General features: G+C 42.7%; 2 protein-coding genes and 2 non-coding genes across 9 annotated transcripts in view; 2 read left to right on the top strand and 2 right to left on the bottom strand.

Annotated features, from left to right (window-relative positions):
* The window catches only part of MDM4 (MDM4 regulator of p53), a 32,374-nt gene extending 27,847 nt beyond the window's left edge, over positions 1-4,527 (bottom strand). The window contains exons 1-3 of one of the 5 annotated variants that reach the window (XM_044445660.1): positions 4,345-4,527; positions 3,699-4,004; positions 2,060-2,177 (exon numbers count right to left, since the gene is read on the bottom strand). The gene's annotated coding sequence lies outside the window, so the exon portion shown is untranslated. Of the gene's footprint in view, positions 1-275; positions 2,016-2,059; positions 2,178-3,698; positions 4,005-4,344 lie in introns of those variants that run through there. The other 4 variants (XM_044445698.1, XM_044445679.1, XM_044445669.1 and 1 more) reach the window with 4 other exon arrangements.
* Positions 4,528-7,321: 2,794 nt separating this feature from the next.
* TRNAK-UUU lies at positions 7,322-7,394 on the top strand. The gene has a single exon. It is a non-coding gene; the product is annotated as a tRNA-Lys (tRNA).
* A 261-nt stretch (positions 7,395-7,655) lies between these two features.
* On the bottom strand, positions 7,656-7,728 carry TRNAK-UUU. Its single transcript has one exon. It is a non-coding gene; the product is annotated as a tRNA-Lys (tRNA).
* Positions 7,729-18,420: 10,692 nt separating this feature from the next.
* The window catches only part of PIK3C2B (phosphatidylinositol-4-phosphate 3-kinase catalytic subunit type 2 beta), a 106,524-nt gene continuing 101,901 nt past the window's right edge, over positions 18,421-23,043 (top strand). For both annotated transcript variants that reach the window (XM_044445613.1, XM_044445606.1), the window contains exon 1: positions 18,421-18,738. The gene's annotated coding sequence lies outside the window, so the exon portion shown is untranslated. The remainder of the gene's footprint in view (positions 18,739-23,043) is intronic.

Raw genomic sequence — 23,043 nt, 5'->3', positions numbered from 1 at the left:
AAAGAGAACACAAAAAAAAAAAAAGTACGCCAGGACTATGTCTGCTTTTCAGAATTCATAGAAAGCCATTTGACACCAAGACAAATACTAGAATCCTAAGCAAAACTCTTGAATGGCTTCTTATGTGTCTTCACATACCACACAAAGAGCATCTCATCACCTTTCTAATTTAGTAGCCCAGTTCAAAGTTCCTAGTCATTTTAAAAACCTACAGTTCCTAGTTTTACATCTCTCAATGAGTTTTTTTAAAGTGTGAAAGATCTATGTCAAAATACCTTCTCTAAACTGTAGCCCCAAATACAGTATGCTCCTCTGTTCCTTTGAGCCCAAGGAGAACCAAGTCCCCTGTGACATGTTGAGACAAGTACTCCAAACTAATAGTTTGTAGAGTCATTGGAGCATTTGAAGCTGAGTCATTCACTATCACCCTCATGGAAATTGCCAGCAATGGTTAATTAGTCAGCAAGCAAAGGTTGGGTAAGAAGTACTCCAAGCTTATGACAAATTGCAGTTTATGGTACAATATGTTTTAGTTCTTAAGGTGCCACCATAAGTAGTTTGAGCCCTGAGCATCTCCCAATATTGCCATGTTGCCAGTGTTCCTTGCCTACAATCTGGCATGCATTTGTGTTCTCTAGCGAGTAAGGCTAGTACAAATGAGCTAACAGAGTTTTGTGCTACCTTAAAACTGAAATCTGATTAGAAGATTTTTATATCATGCAGCCAGGGAGTTTCAGTGATGGGTGTCTTTATGTTATATGCATATTCACTCAGAAGTTGGTCCCACAAGGAGTCTGAACTCCTATTGTTAGATTGGAAACTGGTTTTTATTGGATTAGCAGTTCTGTTACCAAAAGGGCAAGTTGGTAAAATATATACTCGAATTTAATTTTGTAAAATATACTCTTGTTTTTTGCATAGATAGGACTTCCATAGCAGGACTTTTTTCACATTTTATCCCACTGCAGAAAAATGCATCTCATTTACTACTGTACTTCTACTTTGTCAATAAGATTCCAATTTAGGGATGGACAAGAGCAAATGAAGTAAAATTATACCTTTAAAAAGTAGTGCTTAATTATTTTTCCACATATTTTTCCTAAATGGAAAAGAGGAGTGGTTTAAAATGCCTTATTTCTAACCTACAAAATGCTAGCTTGATTCTTTAGTGTAATCTGTGCTTACAAGAGTTCCTGAATATTTAAAGTATGCCAACATATGGCAAGAAATATCTCCAGGCAGCAAGCTATAATTTTACTATGGACTCACAGTACACAGATTAACTGCAGATACTATACTGAACTTTGGTCACACAGCAACCAACCATATGCCCACAGGAAGCCAATGATCAGGACAGGTGCATAACACCATCCTCCCATTCATGTTCTCAGCAACCTACACACAGGGACATGCATCTATTCACAAATCATAGTCTGAGACACTGCCCCACCCTGAGGACAACAGTGTAAAACTGCATTTAAGGATTTTCAGAGAACATGGGGGGAAAACCAGGAAATGTATACATGTAAACACAATCATGAGAATGCCTGTCAGACTGGAATATGGTTCTGAGTCCACAGCACAAACCCTGATTCGGTGTTACATCTCAACCAAACCAAAATTTTAAACCTCAAAACTATGATTTGAATATTTTGTTACTTTAATTACTCACTCAAGAAAAAAATCTGCTTACATGATCAAAACAGTCAGCTATAGCATTTGCCAGGAGGTATTTGCATGCTTGCCACCCAGCCACAGTTTGTTGTATTGTACAAACTGTACTGTGCACAGTTTGTCATGCTGTTCAATTATATAGCAGACCATGGATTATGTGAGAATTATTTAACCTATGTATACTCCATGGTTTCCAGATCGGTACAACACAAGCTGCAGTCAGGCATTCAATATTCATAACAGTGACATATATGCCACTGCTTAAATGATCAAACCATACACTGTGATCTATACAAACTAGCCCAAACTGTCTGACATTCACGGTCCACAATACTACATTCACTTATTCCAAAAGGACTTAAAGGATAAGGCTATAAATTAGTACCTCTATGCTTCGTTCCTAATATCAGAGACAGTATAATTCCGTGAACCAATTACTAGGAAGCAGAAGGGTGCTATTTGCATCCATTTCCTCTTATATTGTCATGACTCTGTTCAGAAGCCTGTTTCAACAGAACATAGAAGTAAACCCACTGACATCTGTATAACTTTAGAAGAAAGGTGTATTAACCATGCTTTGCTATGAATTCTCAAATACAACATGTTATCACTAGTTGACTTGGGAAACAAGAATGCTGACAACCATGATATACTTTGTTTTGAGAGGAAGGTGGGCAAACCTACTTAAAGGTAGATTTAAGAAAACTGACAAGCATGCATCACTCTGTGTAGACATTTATGCACTGCTTTTGGTATTAGATTATGCATGTGTGTATATACACAGAGAGAGAGAGAGCGCACATGCACATGTTATTTCCCTTTATATCCTGACATTTTTCTTCAAGGAATCTAAGTCAGCTTACATGATCCTCCTCCAATCAATTTTCATTCTAACAGCAACTCGGAAGTAGTTTAGGCTGAGAGTCATTAACTGGCTCAAGGTGACCCAGTGAGTTTCATGGCCGGGTGGGAACTAGAACCTAGCTGTCCAGAATGCCAGTCCAACACTCAAAACACTATGCCACTCTCTCATACAATGGCAATACAAGTTTCAGTATGACTTCCTTTGGAAGAAGTATGTTTGTCTTAAATTCGTCTAGAACTCTCCAGATAATGCAGATCATAACTGCAGTCAGACAATATTAGTGACTACAATGAATACGGGGAGAGGGACACATGTACAGAGACTGCAGTGTTGCTGCAGACTGGCACTATCAACAAGTAATCATTTGAACTGTATCATGCAGGACATTTTAAAGGGAACCTTGGCATGAATAGCACTGCTTTGGCTAAATAAGACTCCATATTTGAAGAACTAAATTTGTGCACAAAGCTTCATTCTTAGCTGTTCACATTTTAAAACATTACTAATTCTTAGAAAATTCTGCTTTGCTTTTAAGGTCTACTTAAAATTGCTACCCAGGCCAACTAAACCAGAGGTTGAGTCCTCATGCATCAGCTTCCATTGCAGTTTCACATCTTAACTTTCCCTCTGTCTTCAACACAACTCTTCCACACTGTCATACCTTTTGTTTTAAGCAATAACCTAGTTAGAATATTGGTCACTTTAAAAAGTTCAAACATTTTAAAAGTTCAAGTCGTTTTTAAAGTTCAAACCCAAATAAAGCTACTGTGGGCAAGACTCACAGTCTTCTAAAAATGACAAACTTACACTGCTTTTTAAATTTTTGCTGGGAAATAGCAAAGTCCATGACACATGCATGAAGCACAACTCTATGCACCTAACATGATCAAAGGCAACATACTTTTTGAATAAAGTACCTTAAATTTGATTAACTTTATTTTGATAATACATCCAAGCTTCTAGTTTTAGTTCCTCAGAAAGAGAACTAAGCAGGAATCTCAATACAGTCATTTAAAAGCAAAGACTTCTAATTTGCTTTGCAGTCTAATTAACAATTACTTCAAGGATCCCAGTAATGGCTTCCATTACTGCAATATTCCTATACATTGCAGTATAGCAATATTCCTATACAATGGCATTCAGTTACCTATCAACTCACCTTAGAAGTTCTTTCTCCCTTAAAAAAGGCGTTCACAGAAGTCCACTGTAACCCACACCGTTTCTTTAGCCACCAGGATTCCCTTCTCCAAACCTGAGTACGTGTCTTTTCGCACAGCCGAGAACATCCAACGCACCTTGCTACTATCACAGATTTGCACACCACCACAAAGCAAAGAATCTTACAAATGTTTCTGCCAAGTGTTCATGCACTTGCTTCTACAAGGAATTTAGCATCTCGAGTTACTAACTGCCCAGAAAAGCGAGGGAAAGAAGCCAGGCTGTTCTGTTCTCGCCCCTTAAACAGCTGTTTGTTCCACATGCAAAAAATAAAAAATAAAAATCAGCAAATAAGACATTTCACAACAGAAAGGTAACACATCAAAGGGCTTTTATTCCGGTCAACTCAAAACCCCAGAATCAGACTTCCCTCGAGCTTTCTTCCTCTTCCTCCATACCCACCAAACTGTTCTGCCAACTAAAAAAGCTCTTTATGCGACCAATTCCTCATTCCTCTCTTTGACTTACACGTAACAAAACTGTTCCACCGTTCTTTTCATCTCTCAGTAGCTGCGCTGATACCCCCTTTAGCCTCTCTCAGGAAAAACTCACAGGACTCAAGTTCCCCTCAACAACCAAGAACTCACCCTAAAGTCGCTCCATGACTCCGCAGTAATTCTTATTCAAGGGGGAGGAAAACGGGACTTTTTACCATACCCGCCGCCTGTTCGCCGCCTCCATTTTAGCAACGGGAGCGGGCCACCAGGCCTGCTCTTCCCGTCAGTTAACATGGATACCCCCAGACTTCCGCCGAAACCATAGACATAGAAAACCAACTTCCGGTCAGACAACTATGCAATCTGAACTTCCGGTATTAAACAAGTAAAATAAAATCCTCAGTTTCTACATCCGCTCTCTGCTCGAGAGAGATAAAATATAGACATGTTTTCAGAAAGTTCTAGCGTGGAAAGCCCTCCATAGAGACAAGAATCTCAGCCGCGACAGAAAAACTTCGGGGATTAAAAAAAAAAAAAGAGACAGAAACATGATCGAGGGCACTTTTACATACGAATCCTTCTCATCAGAGGCATAAAGTACCATCCCGAGTTGCGGCATGAGCGCGCGCGCGCGCACGGTGTGCGGAGAGCATTGCAAGCAATGAGGTCGGAAGAAACTCAGATGCTACGAATACGGCAGTTCAAATTGCCTCATTGAAAATGACCATTCCCAAAACAGTTTCAGGGGTTAACATGGGCTGCTCGCATTGGTGCGCTGATGAACATACGTGATGTGATTTACAAACAATTGTTCCGCTCAAGTCACAGCAGGAATAGTTGAACGTGTTGATGAACTGAAGTCCAGCTGTTCTCTGTTGAACTCTGCTTTGTTCCTTTGTTCGTAAATAGCTATTTTAAGGTCACTAATAGCGCGTCCTGGAAGATTACAGAGCTCTTTGGTTTCTGCCTATAACTATTTCTGTGTCAGGGTTTGTCATTTTATTCTTTGATACAAAGTTTGATCTGTTTGCCTTGCATAGTCAAAAATGATATTGTAATTTACAGTTAAAGCATATTCCTGTAAATGTTTAGTGAGCCTTTTGTATAAAATGTTGGCTTTAGTATTTTTCCTTAGCCTTTTGAAGATTTATCCAATGTTTGCTTTTCATTTTCCTTGCAACCTTTCTTTGTTTGATTGCATGATCATTCAAAATGACCAGAGGTTGCCTGATTAGGAACCATATCTGGGCTGTGCTGGAAACAATCATCAAGTGAAGGTCACCTTTATCAGCAGAACTGATGTGAAATAGCAAACCTGCAGCCTGGCAGGGGGTGCCTACACTGTTTGGTTTCACCTGTGCTCTAATTGTATTTTTGTAAACAACCTCAGTAATACAAAAACACTCTGTACCTCCATTGAGTTCTCTTCCAAAAAAAAACTAAAAGCCAGTCCGATGAAGTGGGCTCTAGACCTGAAAAAAGGGCCACAATAAATGTGTTAGGTCACAATATTATGCACATTTCAACTAAAAAAAAGACTTACAATTCCCAGTATTTCCTGTCAGACTAGCCATACTTCTTCCATTGAGTAGCAGTTTTGCAAAACACTTCCTTGTAACTTTTTTTCCTAGAAATGAGCTATGACACACACACATATATATATGCCATATTTACTCAATTCTGAGGCTAGAGACTTGTTTTCAGCAACAGTGCTAATTGGCACTCCCATTTAATTCCACAAAAAAATCGATGTGTTTCTTAATTCTAGCATCATAATTTCATATGGGGGCAGGTCATTTTGTTCCTGCTATTGTTAGCAACTAGACCCTGGGTGCTATTGCTTCTTTAATGCAAATTATGCAGCAATTTACCCAAAGGTGTGCCCCCCCCAGAGATCAAAGATAACTGCACTGGTCCATTAGAAAAAGAAAAAAATCCAAACCCACATTTTGGCAATAGCTTTATTAGGAACCACCAAAATACTACCAAATGTGCAAGCCTGGTGAAGAGGTCTGCAAATAGTTCTATGGAGTGTCAGTTGGCCTAAACAGAAATATCGGCCAACTAAAGGATTCTGTTCCACCAACCAATAAAGCCTACGGAGTGAGTGATCAAACACATGTTCTGGGCTCAAAGAGCTGATTATTTCAAAGGTCTAAAGACACCTCCACCCCAGGCTTCGCCCAAGCCATTTTTCTGCCTGAGCTGGTGCTCCCTCTCCATTTAGCATACAAAACCCAGCTGAATTGGCAGATGATTCTTAATTCAACACGGATGGTAACATGGCATTCTCCAAAGCATGCGAGGCAACAGGCTAGCTTAGCGGGGCCTGGGTAAGCAGTGTGGCATAAACTCAGGAGAAAAAGCCGCTGCACCCAAGCATGCATGACTCAAGCGGCTGCTTGACTCTGCTTAACGGAACGGCTGTCTGGGCCACAGCGCAGTTTTGTTTTATGAAAAAGGAATGCCACTGATCGCTCCGCCCAGCCGATGGAGGAGTCCCACTGGAACCGGAAGTGTTGGCTGTGAGGAACTCGCACTGGTTTTCATCTCTCTTCACCTGTTGAAAAACTTGCTCCTCCGAGCGCAGCGGTGTTACGACAGAGTCTCGCGCAGGGGGACTGCGCAAAGAACGTTCTGTGCGAGCCGCGCGCGGAGCGAATCAACGGGGCCGTGGCTTGGCTTGCGCACGCCGTCCATGCATCACGGCCCTCGCTCCATGACCTTGCGAAGCGGAATGCTACCGCTGTTCCTCCGGCGCGCGCAGATTGCCTGGGACTTTGCTCACTTGCTCAGATCTTGGGAGCGCCGGCTGCACGCTTTCTAAGGAGAGCGTAACGCTGCAGCTAAGCAAGGCGACGCTTTCCAAGAGGCTGTGCACCCCAGCTGCTATACAGACTCTAACCTCCGCCCAACGTGACTGCAACTCTGTGTGTTCTTTTAGCCATACAAAACTGTATTCGCAGACGCGGGAGGGGAGAGGAATGGTTGCAGCTAGTCCTTTTCCGGAAATGCTACGGGCTGATGCTCTGATTGGGTATTGTCGTGAATCAGAAATGAACAACACGGTTCGCACTACTCTGCAGTTTCTGTTATATAGCGCTATAGTGATACTACGCAGCATGAAGCCCGGATAGCTCAGTCGGTAGAGCATCAGACTTTTAATCTGAGGGTCCAGGGTTCAAGTCCCTGTTCGGGCGGGTTCCCCTTTTTGGTTTTATTATATATTCTATTTAAAATTATGGCTACGTTTCTTATTTGTTCACAGCCTGAGTTTCACTTGTAAAAGCTATGTGCTGTCTATGCTATGGATAGGTTTTAGGAGAGAAAATATATTTGCAAGCATTTAAAAATACGTATTTATTTTATAAAGCAATCCAAATGGTTGGTCTTACCATTAAAATCACCTATGCGTAATTCTACGGAATTTTGAACTACTATTTTCTATTAAAAATCTAGCACGCCCGAACAGGGACTTGAACCCTGGACCCTCAGATTAAAAGTCTGATGCTCTACCGACTGAGCTATCCGGGCGCTCTACAAATAGTGTGTTCCGTACTGTAGATGATCTTTAACAGTAGACAAATGTTCATTTTTTTAATTATTTGTGATCTGAGCATGTGTATCCCCATCCCAGAAGGATTGCTTGCTGAGTTAATTTCTTGTTGCAGTCACCTTTCCTTACCTACTTCTTTTTAAAATATATCTGTGGGGGTGAAAAGGAGGAGAGGGAAACTAAAAAGGGGCTACAGTAGCAAGCAGTAACTCCTTTTAAAGAAAACTCCCTCTTAGCACATAAGTATCTGTGTGTATAAGATTCTCTGATAAGATTCTCCAGTTAAGATCCAGCAATGAATGGCCTGCCATGTGGTATTTCATTCTTTCAGCAGCTGATTAAAGTATCTTGGCTGAGAACATCTAGCCAGACTAGGCTCTATGCCTTTACTTACAAATGCCAATCCCTGCTTTTAAAGGACATGTGACACATGTATTGTTAATAGAATCCAAGCACTCAACTGTTTCATCCGGATCCTATAATAGGCTTCCAGTTAGTCTAGCTTAATTCGAGTTAAAAATCAACATGAGCAATGGAACCGGTAAGGATAGTCAAGTGTTTGGCTACGGACATATTAATAAAAAGACAGGGCCCCTGAGCATGTGTAGAGTGTTTCTGTCTCATCTCTGAATAGCCACAATCAGCCCTTGGACTTCTGGAATCAAGGGTGGCAGACAGAAGATGAGATTATGATTTCCAAGGAGATCATAGTCCCCGCATAAGCCCTTGCAAGTAAGTTTGCTGAAACCGCTTGGAAGACATCGCTTGGATTGTTCACAAAAATCTGATGGATCACCAAATCAAATACAAGATTGTTTTATCTGTTTCAATAGACCATAAGATTGGAATAGACAGGAAGATGCAACCTCTAGTAATTACTCCTTTGTTTCTTTTAAAAAATATTTTGCAATACAGCATCCATTTATGCATCACCAAAAAAAGAAGAATCATTATCAAGAGGATACTGACTTGTATAGAAGTATCAAGTGCTAATTTATGTGTATCTATAAGGCAAACCAATGCATCTTGTACAAGGGAAGCTGACTGTGGCCAGGTGACCTATATGCTCATTCAGTCTGCTGATGGGCAGCTCCAAAGGCCCCAATTTCCCTTTTTATGATTCATCATTTTTTAACCAGACTTGTACTGGGCAGCCCTTCAAACAGAGGACTGCCCTCTCTAAAGTAGGACACATGCCTACTTTGCAAATATTCTCCTATGGAAAGCCAACTACATAAATCAAGATAAAGTTATTAAATCCTTCCTATCCAAGTTATGAAAAATACCTACTTTCCTTGTCAGGACAAATTATTTTCCAAGCCAGAAACACCAGATAAAATAAAGGGAAAGAAGAGCGCTATGCATGCACACTAGTCCTCAAGAAGCATTTTAAGGCCTTTAAGGAAAAAATGCACACAGAGAAGCCAAAATACAGGTATGGTACTAGATTTTGCACTGTTTCACTGTAATGCTCAGACTAGGCAAATGCACGTGGTCAACTAGCAATTTCTGTTCAAATTATTTATCTTACAGCAAAATTGGGAAGTCCCTGATGGAAGTTAATCCAAAATGTCTAAAAAACACTTCTAGTAATTCACAGTAATAACATGTTAACCATTATAAGGATAGATATGGTTGCCCACACACTAAGATCTTTAAGTGGATAATATCTAATATTTAAAATTATTTCTAGGGTGCATTTAAGAGGAGAAACCTTGAATGGACCTTCCTTTGACACGTGAGGTGTGCATCGGTAGCTGTAACAGAAAGGGCCTTTTCAGTGGTGGCACTCCATTTTTGAAATATTCACCCCTGGGAGACACACTTCACACCTACCTTAAATAGCATTCCAGGGTCAGGTAAATGCTTTCTTATTATTTGCCCAGGCTTTTCAACTTTAACAGTTTAAATCCAGTAGTTATTTGATGCTGTTTCTTGGTCCAGCAAGGTAGCTTATAAATATGTAAAGAAAGAAAGAAAAGAATAGCATGTTGTTTTCTGTTTGAATGATGTCTTTTTATTTTGGGTTATTTTGTCAACTGCCCTGGGAACTTACAGGGTAGAGTTATATTAATTAATTAATTAATTAAAACATTTCTATGCTGCCCCATTCACCGAAGCCTCGGGGCGGCTTACAACATAAAATTAAAATACAAGAAATAACAATATAAAATAAGTCATCCTGGCCAGATAAAATAAGCAAATAAAATTAACAATTAAAATGACGCTTAAATAAAAAGGTCTTTGCCTGGCGCCGAAAAACAAATAACGACGGCGCCAGGCGGACCTCTCTGGGGAGCGCATTCCATAGATTGGGCGCCACCGCTGAGAGAGCCCTCCTCCGAGTACCCACCCTCCTAATTTCTTTCACGGAGGGTTCCCGGAGAAGGGCCTCTCCCGCACATCTCAAGGGGCGGGTGGGTGTATATGGATGTAAGCGCTCCTTCAGATTAAGTATAATAAATTAATTAAACCAAGGTATTCACCAATATAAAATGAACAGAGACAAACTGGGGCAACTACTCATTCAGGTCTGATACCAGAAGATAAGAGCTATCCCTGAACAAAAGATGAAAGTAATAGATGAAAGAACCTCATTGCTTTGCCAGTCTAAATATAACCTCCTCCTCCTAACCAAAGGTGCATCCCTAATTGCATTTGCATGTGACACTTTCAGTATGATTTTTTTTTATTGTGAATTTCAACACCATAAAAAGAAACAAAAGAGTAAAATGCCTTCCTTCCATGTTTCACTCCTGTTGTGGGGTTTTATATTCAGTTGGTCCAAAATAGAGCAGCCAGGATGTTAACAGGGACTGGCAGATATGCACACACATTGCGGGTCCTTTACCATCTACACCAACTACCAATTGAAATCTGGGGCCAATTTAAGGTGTTGGTGATAGCCTATAAAGCCCTAAATGGTTTAGGACCTGGACATCGAAAGGACCATCTCCTTCCCTATGTGCCTACCCACTCCTTAACATCTTGGTCAGAGGTCCTTCTTCAGGAGCCCTCTCTGAAAGGAAAGTGGCTACCTAGAGAAGGGCCTTCTCTGCGGTGGCACCCCGGCTGTGGAACATGCTCCCCAGAGAGGTGCGCCTGGTGCCGACACTTTATTCTTTTCAGCGCTAGGCCAAAAACTTTTTATTTCCCATTATTTTAAGACTTAATTTTTATTTTAGTAGGGCTTTTATCAGATATTGTGCTGTGCCTTTGTTATTAGATTGTCCCGAGACTTTTATGTAAAGGACGGGGTACAAAAGTTTTAAATAAATAAAAACGTACATACATACATACATACATACATACATTCACACTGCGCTAGCAGTACTGTCTACTTCAATTTTCTTCTGCTATTTTGTGAAACCATCATAATTATCTGTTAACATTCGTAGTACTGTGTTCTCATCCAGCATTACTTTTGCTTTGTTTTTAAAACTGGGAAAGCATTAAAGGTTACCTTTCACCACTCTTTGCATGTTACACTGCCATGGAAATATGCCTTAAAAATTGTACGTGTTTTACTTTTATAGTGGGGTGCTTAATCCAACTCTGAAAAGTAGTAGTGGCTGCAAACAACAGTATTAGTATCCCCCCATCTATCTATCCTATCGATAAACCTCCCCACTGCCCCAGTTACTGATTCTACTGTCTGTTTCTCAATCAACTATAGATTTCCAGTTTATGCTAAGACAGATATTCAAGAATATGTATTCAGGAAATGAAGGGCCACTGGAGGCAGCCTGGAACAATCAACAGAAGAAGAAACAAAATGCAGATATGCAGTCTTGTTATCTTTTTTTGTCATATACATTCTAAAAATTGGACTAAAGCTGTGTAGGATAATTTTTGCTGATATTAGAAGTTATGCCAGAGAACCCAAAATAAAGAGGGAAAGGATCACTGTCTGAAGGCATCTCTCTTTTTGTACAGCCTAGAAGATCTCTTGAATGATATCACAGACTAATGCAGATGCAAAGAGCAGGAAAATGAACCTTTCCCTCTATTTTCAATGTCCAGGCTGTGCATGCCATCACTTTTGTAGTCAAAACAACAACACCCATATAAAAGGAGGAGATATCCGCAAGCTTGGAGGGACCCTGAAGTTTGCGAAAGTGTGCGTGCGTGCGTGCATGGAGAAAAAGTCCTAAGAAAACAAAAACTGAAAAATAACCAAATGCAGGCAGAGTGTGTTGTGCAGCCATGGAACAAAGCTGACTGCTAAAGGGGGAAGAATGCAGTGATCTGGCTGGAATCAGGAGGAGGGAGCAATTCACACTGCAACATTTTGTCGCAGGTCCCACTTAGAACTGTCGTCATTTTGAGTCTTGATGGGGATGGGAGAGCAGATTCCTCCAGCTTTCTGCTCTTGGCACTTGCAATGCTGTTAAGTGAGTCTTGAAAACCACGAACAGCAACCTCAATACTGTAGTCTCTCTTCATGGTCAGCAAACGACGCTTATCAGCAATCCTAAACATAAAAGTTGCTAAAAGCATTGAATTCAATAGGATTTACTTCCAGAGAAAAGAGTATGGGATCATAACGTTTTTAAACATGTTTCACTCTTCCGTGCAATTTTTGCTTTGTCCATGAGGGGGCAGCTTATACCAGCAGTCTGGGCGGCCTTAATAGCACCCGTTCTCAAGGCCCAAGCAATGCAGAGACAGCACAGCGAATACAGGTTCTAAACTAGCTACTCAATCCACCCAAAGTGACTTGCTGGTTGAGAATGATGGGAGTTCTAGTACAACACACTTGCTGGCTGAGGATGTTGGGAATTCCAGAACAGCATACTTGGAGAGCTCCTGGGTGGTGACAGCTGCTCAAAACTGTCAGTGTATTCCCATTGCAGTTCATATGGAAGAGAAGGTCCAACAGAGACTCACTGCTAGTGTTATTTATGTTGCACTGGTGGAAACCAAGGCACTTGCAGACAAAGCTTTCCCAGCATGCAAATACAGTGATGGGGAAAAAAGACTTCACTGGATTAATTATTAGACAAGCAAAAGTCCTGCTGGCATATATTTGTTGATTGGCCAGGTCGTTTTAGAATTGATTGCTAAACTCCTACAAACTCCTTTTGTATTTTTAGGAAGGCAAGACAAGCTGAAATAAACCACTGCATGAAACAAAACTCTAAAGTCATATTAATTTTACTTCCACCTTGCCCTAAATGCATGTAAAGGAAACAAGAATGCTTACAACTTCTTTACAAGCTAACATCGTGATCACTGAGTGCCACAGGAAAGCGGGTGCTTTCATGCACAAAAAAGGGTCTGTTCCATTCATTTCTACATCAAAGAAGGGAAGGGACTCGAAAGGTCATTATGGATGTGGAATACCATGTGCTCATCACACCAGCCCATCTATCAGCAATACTATAGTGACAGCAACCTCAGCTGGCCTGGGAATGAGATCAGCAAAATAAATGGGCCCTTAGTTGCAAGCACATGGAGGCTCATATTCTCAATGTGCTTTTACATTTTCATTTTAATTAATCCATTTCTGGAACCAGCTTGATTGCCCTGGGGTAAAGAATGTCTCTTGACCTTCAGGTCAATCTTTTCCAAGACTTTTGTAACACCGCACATGACCCCAACCCTGACCCTCCCTGGACCCCTCCATTTTATCATCTTCACAAACCTGTGAGGTAGGATAAATTTCAAACAAAGGGATCCAAGGAGAGGGAGCAGCAAAAGCAGAGGGAGCACTGCTTTTTGCCTCAAGGCAAGATTAACCTCTCAGCCTTCCTTAGGGCACAACCCTGCGCAATGAAAAGAAAAGGCCTGCAACTCCTAACATTTCCCGAGTAATGTTAGGCATTGTGGGATATTTTTACCTCTGTGTACAGAACTGCACCCTTAAAACTGGGCAGCAGCACACTCTTGTCTCTCAGTCAAGGGGGCAAGAAACAGCAGCAGCAAGCTCCATGGCCTGTTTTAGGGGATTTCAGGCAAACGGCATCGTACTGATACACTTATATTTGGCCATTATCTGTGCAAGAGGAGTCCTGCTGAGCATTTCCTCCAGGGCAGTGCTGGAGGGACAGGTTAAAATGATTTGTTTTTGGAAGTGGACCCAATGAAGGTGAGCATTCTTTCTTTCTTACATGTATATTCCACTCTTATGTCTTCCAGCAGGTGTGTTTGGTCTGTTATGCACCCACACTGCATTTTATCTTCACAACAGTGTTTTGAGGTAGGTCGAGCCTGAGAAATAGCAACTGGCCCAAGGTCTGCCAATGAGATGACCTTCATTGGCAGAGGGAGAATCTGAACTGGTCCCCCAGACCTAACCTGCCATTTCAACACAGAAAGGGCAGAGCTCATTCAGCAGCATTTAGGGAAGATAGTGGGATAGCTCCATCCTTTTGCAAACATTCAGACCCCATTGGTCTGTTCTCACCATTTGGGAACCCTTGAGCTAGATTATGGTGTGCATAAGACTGAAATCCTATGCATACTGTTTGGAGTAAGCCCAGTTGCTTTCAGTTCTATGCAAACTTATATAGGATTAGTTGTGGGACATACATAGCCCAGGTGCATAGTGCTGGATCTGCTAAACCAGCATCCTAGGGACAATCAGACTTCAGCTAGTGCTTGGTGTATGAAGCAGCTTCCTGCCACATTATCTACTGGGAGTCATTTGAGAGAGGCTAGTGTCATGTTTCCCAGAGACTGCGCTATACAAGTCATCCAGCTGGGATGCGGTAGGTCATGAGTGGGCTCTTCATGCAAGCTCATCATCCTCATCAGATGAAGTAGGCTCCTTGGCGTGCAAAATCTCAAGCCACAGTACATGTTTTCATCTTTATGTTTTCATCTTTATGGTGCCATTGGTTGCTTGTGTTCTTCATTGTCGCAGATGACATGATTACTCCTGTGAAATCATTATTTTACACTGCAATCCTATATCAGAAGTAAGCCTAATTGAGTTCAGTAGGATTTACTCCCAGATCAGTGTGTAATGGATGGAAGTCTTATGCATGTTTAAATTTTTAAAAAAGTCTTGCCACTACCAGCATCGGCTGCCCAGGATGAGCTGGAGGGGTAAGCTTTTTGCTGTCTAAAAATGCAGAGGATTGTACCCCTAGTCTCAGTTTTGGATCGGCTCCCAATTTTGTCATGCTTAGAATAGGACTGCATACTGTAACTGATGGCTAAATTGATTTAGGGCATGATCCAATGTCTTTGATGCTTGATGTGCTTAAAGCTCCAGATACAGAAACTTACTGGCCTCTGGTGCAGGGTGTGAGGGGCAATCTCTGCCATCCCAGATCTTGCGCTCTGCATTTCATCCAGATGTTGCAGAGAGGAAGGGAAGATAGTTGGGACACCACTTAGACATGGCACATGCCATCTGCCCTAACCTCCTCCTTTTCCTACCCAGCCCACAGCGTGCCTCTTTAGCCCTCTCCAAGGTTGGCAATCAACCTTGGAGATGCAGTTGACACATTTCTTTCCATTCTGGCTGTAAGAAAGGCAGGGCGAGGTTCTGCGTTTGGAGTTCCAGCTCCATGGGCAGATGATGTTGGAGGTGGGACTCCAAATAATCCTATGTCCCCCCACAATGTTGGGAGGCCACATGATTTTACCCTTGCCTATGACAGACAAGCCCCATTGATTGCAATGGATCTACTCTAAGTATGACTAAGTCGAGATTCAATCCAGCATGTGACCATCTGCTCACTGCTTGTTCTGGAATTGCAAAACACCTTTCTCTCTAAACCAAGGGTGGCAGTTTGTGGCCTGACAGATGCTTCGGCCTACAACTCCCATCATCACTCCTCTTTGGCTATGTTGGCTAGGGATGATGGGAGTTGTTGGCCAAACATCTGGAGAGCCACAGCCTGCCAACCCCTTTGGCAGCAAGAGTAAAACCACCCATCCCACTTCTCTTGTTATGTAGGGTAAGCATCAAAGGGTGGTGCTTACCAGCAAAAGGAAAGACAGGTCCAACAAAACTAAATATAAAGACATTATTTTCTGAATTACATTAGGCCTCTCAGAGTTGTGTGTGTGACATGGAAACACTTCCTTCATCCTTTATGAAGCTTTAAACTTCATGGCAATGCAAGTTTCAGAAAGTAGAACTAGCTTGTTATGGCCTCCCTTGCGGACTTATGAACTAGGGACACCAACTTTTTGTGAGAAGCCAGTGTGGTATAGTGGTTAAGAGCATGGGACCGGGACTCAGAGGATCTGGGTTCAAGTCCCCGCTCGGCCATGGAGCCAACTGGGTGACTTTGGGCCAGTCACAGGCTCTCAGCCCAACCTACCTCACAGGGTTGTTGTTGTGGGGATAAGATGGAGGAGGAGATGCAAGCTGCCTTGACCCCTTTGTAGGAAAAAGGCAGGATATAAATCCAAAAACAAACAAACAAGCTTTAGCTCAGATTTTAAAAAGATTAAATGTTTACCCAGTCACTACAATTTCTGTGGACCAAGAACTACCAGAAGTACAAGCAGGATTTCGAAGAGGGAGAGGAACTAGAGATTAAATTGCCAACATATGCTGGATCATGGAGAAAGCTAGGGAGTTCCAGAAAAACATCTACTTCTGCTTCATTGACTATGCTAAAGCCTTTGATCGTGTGGATCACAACAAATTGTGGCAAATTCTTAAAGAGATGGGAGTACCAGACCATCTTATTTGTCTCTTGAGAAACCTGTATGCAGGTCAAGAAGTAACAGTGAGAACTGGACATGGAACCACTGGTTGGTTCAAAATTGAGAAAGGAGTTCGGCAAGGCTGTATACTGTCGCCCTGCCTATTTAACTTATATGCAGAGCACATCATGAGAAAGGCGGGGCTAGATGAATCACCAGTTGGAATTAAGATTGCTGGAAGAACTATCAACAACCTCAGATATGCAGAAGATACCACTGAAAGAAAGTGAAGAGGCAGAAAGTGAAGAGGAACTAAAGAGCCTCTTGATGCGGGTGAAGGAGGAGAGTGCAAAAGTTGGCTTGAAACTCAACATTAAGAACACTAAGATCATGGCTTCCGGTCCTCTCACTTCCTGGCAAATAGATGGGGAAGAAATGGAGGTAGGGACAGATTTTATTTTCCTGGGCTCCAAGATCACCACAGATGGGGACTGCAGCCAAGAGATTAAAAGACGCTTGCTCCTGGGGAGGAAACTATGGCAAATCTAGACAGCATACTAAAAAGCAGAGACATCACCCTGCCAACAAAAGTGTGTATAGTCAAGGCTATGATCTTCCCAGTTGCAATGGATGGCTGTGAAAGTTGGACCATAAGGAAGGCTGAGAGCCAAAGGATTGAGGCCTTTGAATTGTGGTGCTGGAGGAGACTCCTGCGAGTCCCTTGGACCACAAGGCGATCAAACTGGTCAGTCCTAGAGGTCAACCCTGACTGCTCTTTAGAAGGCCAGATACTGAGAGTGAAACTCAAATACTTTGGCCACCTAATGAGACGGAAGGACTCCCTGGAGAAGAGCCTAATGCTGGGAACAATAGATGGCAAAAGAAGAAGGGGAGGGCAGAGGATGAGGTGGCTAGATGGAGTCACTGAAGCAGTTGGTGTGAGCTTGAGTGGACTCTGGGGGACGGTGGAGGACAGGAAGGCCTGGAGGAAGGTTGTCCATGGGGTCGTGATGGGTCGGACATGACTTCGTGACTAACAACAATTTCTGTTTGCTTCCTCTCTTGTCGTCTTCTGTCATTTCCCCTGTGATGCTGTGTAGGGCCATGGGGTTGCTCTCTAATGTACCAAGAACTGCTGATCTTTCTGCTAGTGGCAGTGGGCAACTATGAAGAATTTATCCTCAACGGTGAGGTCCAGCAACTATAGAATTTTGCACTCACTGGGAAATGGACAAAACAACTGTAAAGTTTAAAATAAAAATTAAAGGTGGAACTCTTTTACTATGCATATTATCAGGTAAAATGCACCAGAGAATCCGCCAACCATGAATATATTGGGAAAATATTCTGGGCTGACAGCTAAGGCAATAGGATTGACAGTTACCTGATGGAAATTTACAGTGTCTGGTCAAGTATTGATTCCACTGCTTTTGCTGTTGTCATATTTTATTAACAATCAAATTTTAATTAAAAAGGAACAAAAGAAATAAGTTTCCTTGTCCAATTCCCATGCAGTGCATGGGGTTTTCCACAGAACTCTGCTTTGTGCCCAAGTCTACAGTGGTCAAGTTTACCAAGCAGTTTGATAGGCTATTTGCATCAACAGAAATCAAAGGCAAGTCAAATTGGGTGAACAAAACCGAACCCAGTCTATGATTAATTTTGTTTGCATTTGAAATTATAAATGAATAAAAAAACTTTAATGAGTACAACAAATCTTTGTATTGATCCAGTTGTCCTGCACCCAAACAAGACAGGAAAACAATGCCGTTTTAACACTCCAGGAAGTATTTTGTAGCACGCTCCACACCCGCAATGCGGCATCGAAGAAACGCTCCGTTGCCGTGGGGCTGAAGCGACGGTGGTCAGAGGGACTTAGGAAGAACAGAAAACGGAGCTGTTTTTGCTTTCGGCTCGTCCGCAACCCAGAAAGCGGCCAGAAAGCCTGAAGTTGGCTCTTTAATTCCAGAGTTCATCGCCGCCATGCGCGAGGTCTCCAGAAGGTGGCGCGTCCGTTTTCATCCGCTCTCCTCTCTATTGTTCGCTCAGTCGCCTCATCTCTCCCTTACCCTAGATCGCTTCGCTTTGGTGGGAATTTGCAGCTCGGCGTGTTTCATTCACGGGCAGCTACCTTCCAGGAGAGACTCCTTCCTGTAGCTGCTGCCAGGATTTTAATGCCAGATGCACGAGGATTAGCAGATCGCCGCGAGGAGCTATCCTGGAATTATCACAGGCGGAGACGGCGGAGGATAGGAGAGCGGAGCAGGGGTGGCGGGGGGGAGAGAGAGAGGTATTGTAGCAGCGAGAGGCGTAGGCAAAATAATAGCGCCTGAAAACTGCTGCAGCAGACCAGGAAATTGCTGTGCAAACACCAGGTAAGAAACGCACTAGCAGCGTGGACGGCTCAGTTTTGTGCATTCGTGAAACTGACTAGCAAGGCATTGGCGTAGATATGCGAGACCGGGTTTGGGTAGTTAACAAATCTCCCTTTGAGAACATGGAAATCAGGGAGGGAGGGGAGGAAAAGCCTCTTCCACTGCAGACGCAGCCTTGTGCAGGAAAAGCCACGAAGAGCAGGTTGCGGGCGTAGAGGCTGATCCCGGCTTGCAGAAGAATGTTTTACAAGGGGAATGCAGCTCGGTTCCTTGAATAATCTCTCTTCCCCCGGTTGCTGCGCTATCCTTGCTTTTTAAAAGCTAAAGTGGGCTTTACGTTAATCTTTCCCTTGGGGATGAGGTTTCCCTATGGCTTAACAACATGTGCTCGCAGATAAGGGGTCGCCTTGGAAATACTGCTTTGCATTCCTACTGCTTACAAAGCGGCGAGTTCTCGCTCCCTCCGCACACACGCCCTAAGCGGGCAGACGGGACCACAAAAGGTGGTCCGGGGGCGCGGCGGGGACGGAAAACCAGTGCCGCGGACTGGGCAGCCGTATGTTCACATTCTTCTGCTTGACTTGTCCGGGCTGGCCGGAGAAGGCCCGCACTTTTCCGAAAGTTGTCATAGTCCCTTTCCTCCTTCCCCGCCCCACAACCAAATAAATGTCTCAGGAATGGAGAAGAATTCCCTGCGCTCGCGGGAGAGCGCACAGTTGAGGCTCTCAGTTCGTAGAGGTTGGGTTTCTGTAGAGAGTAAGAAATCCTCTCGTCCCATGGGACATCCGTTGCCAGGAACATCAGCATTGTTACCATCATTATTTTTCGCCTCGTGTTTGCATGTGTGTTGTATTATGCGCTCTGCGGGATGAATACGTATTTTAAAAGCCCACTGCTTGCATTTCAGAAAGCCATAAGGAGCTTATGATTTCTGTGCTTCCAGTGGTTTACATGTAATTTATAAGGGATCTTGCTTGAATCCTGGTTTGTTTGTTTAAACCAATTTTATGCCGTTTTTCACTATTGTGTCTCAGGACAGCTTACAAGGTTAAAAGCAAAACCATACAACAAGCGATAAAACAGTACAATACAATAAAATTATCAAAACCAGTACAAATAAATCCAATCAAAACAAAACAAAAGCAACTGTAAACTAATTTTTAAAATCACAAATAAAAAGGTTTTAACCTGGCGCCGAAAGAGTATAGGCTCGACGCCAGGCCAACCTCAGTGGGGAGCATATTCCATAATGTGGGTACCACCACAGAGAAGGCCCCGTTCCAAGTAGATACCCTTTTAATCGCCTTTAAGTAAAAATTAAGATGATTAAGATGAACAGCAGAGACAAAATCCTTAATTAGAGGGGTATTCCTTATTTCTCTTTAGTGGGGCAAAGGAGCCCTTGGCAACTAGGAATTGGGTTTTGGATCAGACATAGGCCTATGTGTGACATCAGTCTATCTATTGGTGTTTCTGGGATGCCTTAAACTGTCTCAAGGTGACATACAAGATAACAACCATCCAACGTGGATGCAGTTTTTAACCCCTCCCCCCCCGTGTTTTAAAAACATGTTTCCTTTGGACCATCCAGTTTAGCATTGTGGTGCTTTCTCCACCACTATAAATGTGAAATAAATAGACATAAATTATAAAACCAAATTTTAAAATTGGATTTGAAAAAGAGATATAGTGCATTTAATGGGATGGAAAAGGCCATAACTTTGTGCTAAAACAGGCCATTGGTCTTTTAAAAAAACTCTTTCCCAGATTAGCAATAAAAAGGGATCCACATCAAAGTGAAATTCCTCATTCCTTGAGAAATTCCTCAACTTTAGCAGCCTTGTACTTCAGTATTGCATTGTGCCTGTCTTACATAGTGCCAAGCTGAGGGGGCTTCTACAAATGTGCCTCTTACACTATTCTTCCCTATAGTAATTGTGGAAAGGGAGATCTTTGCAGCAAGACACATTACTCAGAACCATTTGGCATGCTGTGACTGTGTTATGTGATGACCTGCAACGTGTTCCTGTTCCCTCATCTTTATTGTCACAGACATGCTTTCCTTTAAGCAAAGAAGCAACCCCATCAAATGAGTCTATTGCTGATTGATTGTTGGAATAATTGGAAGCTTTGTGGCTGATTTTTCAGAGGTTTTTAGAGAAGGCCAGTGGCATTAGAGAGCTTCAGTTGTGGGGCGCAGTTGAAATAAATAAACGGTATCCATGCTCCCCCACACCGTGAAGTCAACCAAGGGAGATTTATTTGCATTGAAATCTGATTGGCAAGGGAGGCCATTCAGCCTAACTAGTAAAGCTGTACAGGTCAGGGCTCATTAGCTGCATTACTGTGGATTTGTACAAGAGAAAATACATAGCACAGGCTGAATGGCCACATGTATTCCCAGGAAATGTGCAGGCCTTCAGCCTAAAGCTCATGTTCTCATGCTAGGATAGAAACTGACCACCGAAGTCCCATGGCATCATGACTTCAGATGTATGTATGCTATACAAAGTATATATTGTTGGATGGATATGAAGAACTATGAGAGGCTACCAGTGGTCTATACGGCAGTCCCTATTTCATGGACTAATGGGCTGCGTTGGGAAACAGATCACATGCTTTTCATGCTATGGGTCTCAGATTCAATTCCTCCTGGCAAGGCTTGGAAAAACCTTAGTAACTTTAGATGATAGTGATCTTCAGGGATCAATGGACTGACTTCAGTGTAAGGTAACTTCTTTTGTACAGAAAGCATAACAGGAAGGCAGGTGGTATGTTGAATATGAAGGAGGTTCTCAGCTGTTTACTCTAAACATAGTTGTGGAATAACTTCTTTAAAAATTGTGCGGGAATACTGCCATAGATTTTGCTCCTGGGGAAGAGCTTCCGCAGCTTTAATACCTGATCTGGTTCAGTATATTTATTCAGCTGCCACCTATCAATAGGCATGTGACAGCTTGCTATTACGGATAGCCATGGACTCATTTTATGGATTTTCAAGAATGCAACAGCTATAACCGATACAGTATTTCTAATGCAGGGTAATTCTCATAACACATTTTCCTAGGAATAATTTGGTCCTATGAAGCACTGGCTCTATGATGTTGGGTTTGCAAAGAATGACAAAGCCTCACTATTTATGCTGAGAGAGAAGGCAGGGCATGGGAAAGGGAAGGTGCTGCCTCTTGCATGTCAAGGACCACCCTGCTGAGTGCCTTTATTTCCATCAGGCAGTAAGTATTTTCATGTAGCCTGGAACTTGTATATTTATGACTGAACTGGAATCTGTGTTTGCAAAACGCAGGGGCGTGTCACCCTAGGACAGGGCTTGGCTTTCCAGCTGATTTTTCTTGGATTGCTTCTGGTCCCAGAACCACATTTGGCCCCATGTTGTTGCCTTGACCATGTTATGAGTTTGCTTTCTCTGTGTGATTGTGTGCAAGACCACACAGAGGTGCCTTAAGGCAATTCTCCCCATTGTGGTACTTTCTAAATGTTTTGGACTACAGTTCCCATCATTCCCAGACAGCATGGCCAGGGGTAATCCAGAACATCTGGGGGTCCCCACATTGGGGCAGGCACAGTGCCTGTTGCTTCGGTGTTTGTAACCACTTCTTTTCAAGTCACTGAGATCACGCCAATGGTTGGGCTTGCCTTGTGGCCAAAATAAGGATGGACAAAATAAGTGTGGCTCGTTTATGTGAATTGAACCTAAGATGCTACTTCACAGGGATTGTGAGGGAAATTAAGGGTGTGACCATTTCCACAGCCTCATTGCAGGCAGATAATTCACCTGGTTTAGCAGCTGAGAAGAATCAGAAGACAGCTTGACTGTGGGCCAGCAGTAAGGTTTGAGAAATTTGCCACATGACCAGAGGGCAGTTTGATTAGATGAAATGGCTCGTGGTCATGTACAGAAATGTAAGACTGCAAAGCACTAAAAGATAGTTATATATGAGCGCTGTACCACACTGAATAATCAGTCCAACTTGCGACAGCCTGGATTCAGGCAAGATACGTATCGGGAAATGTTTCCTCATTGTCAGAGCAATGTGACAGTGGAACCAGTTGCTTAGAGAGGTTGTGGGCTCTCCCACACTAGAGATATTCAAAAAGAAACTGGGCAGTCATCTGAGCGAGATGGTGTAACTTGGTGACCTGCAACAGGAGGGGGTTGGACCTGATGGCCTTCTTGGCCCCGTCCAGCTCTATTAGTCTATGATTCTGTGAATTATCAGAAGCATGCTGCCATTTTGGGGCACCTTAAGGCAAGTGTCTACCTTATGAGTGATCACAGAGACCGGT

The sequence above is a fragment of the Varanus komodoensis genome, unplaced genomic scaffold, assembly GCF_004798865.1.
Source record: "Varanus komodoensis strain SLA01 unplaced genomic scaffold, ASM479886v1 scaffold1, whole genome shotgun sequence".
NCBI classification, from domain to species: domain Eukaryota; kingdom Metazoa; phylum Chordata; class Lepidosauria; order Squamata; family Varanidae; genus Varanus; species Varanus komodoensis.
This window is presented reverse-complemented; position numbering and strand designations above follow the sequence as displayed.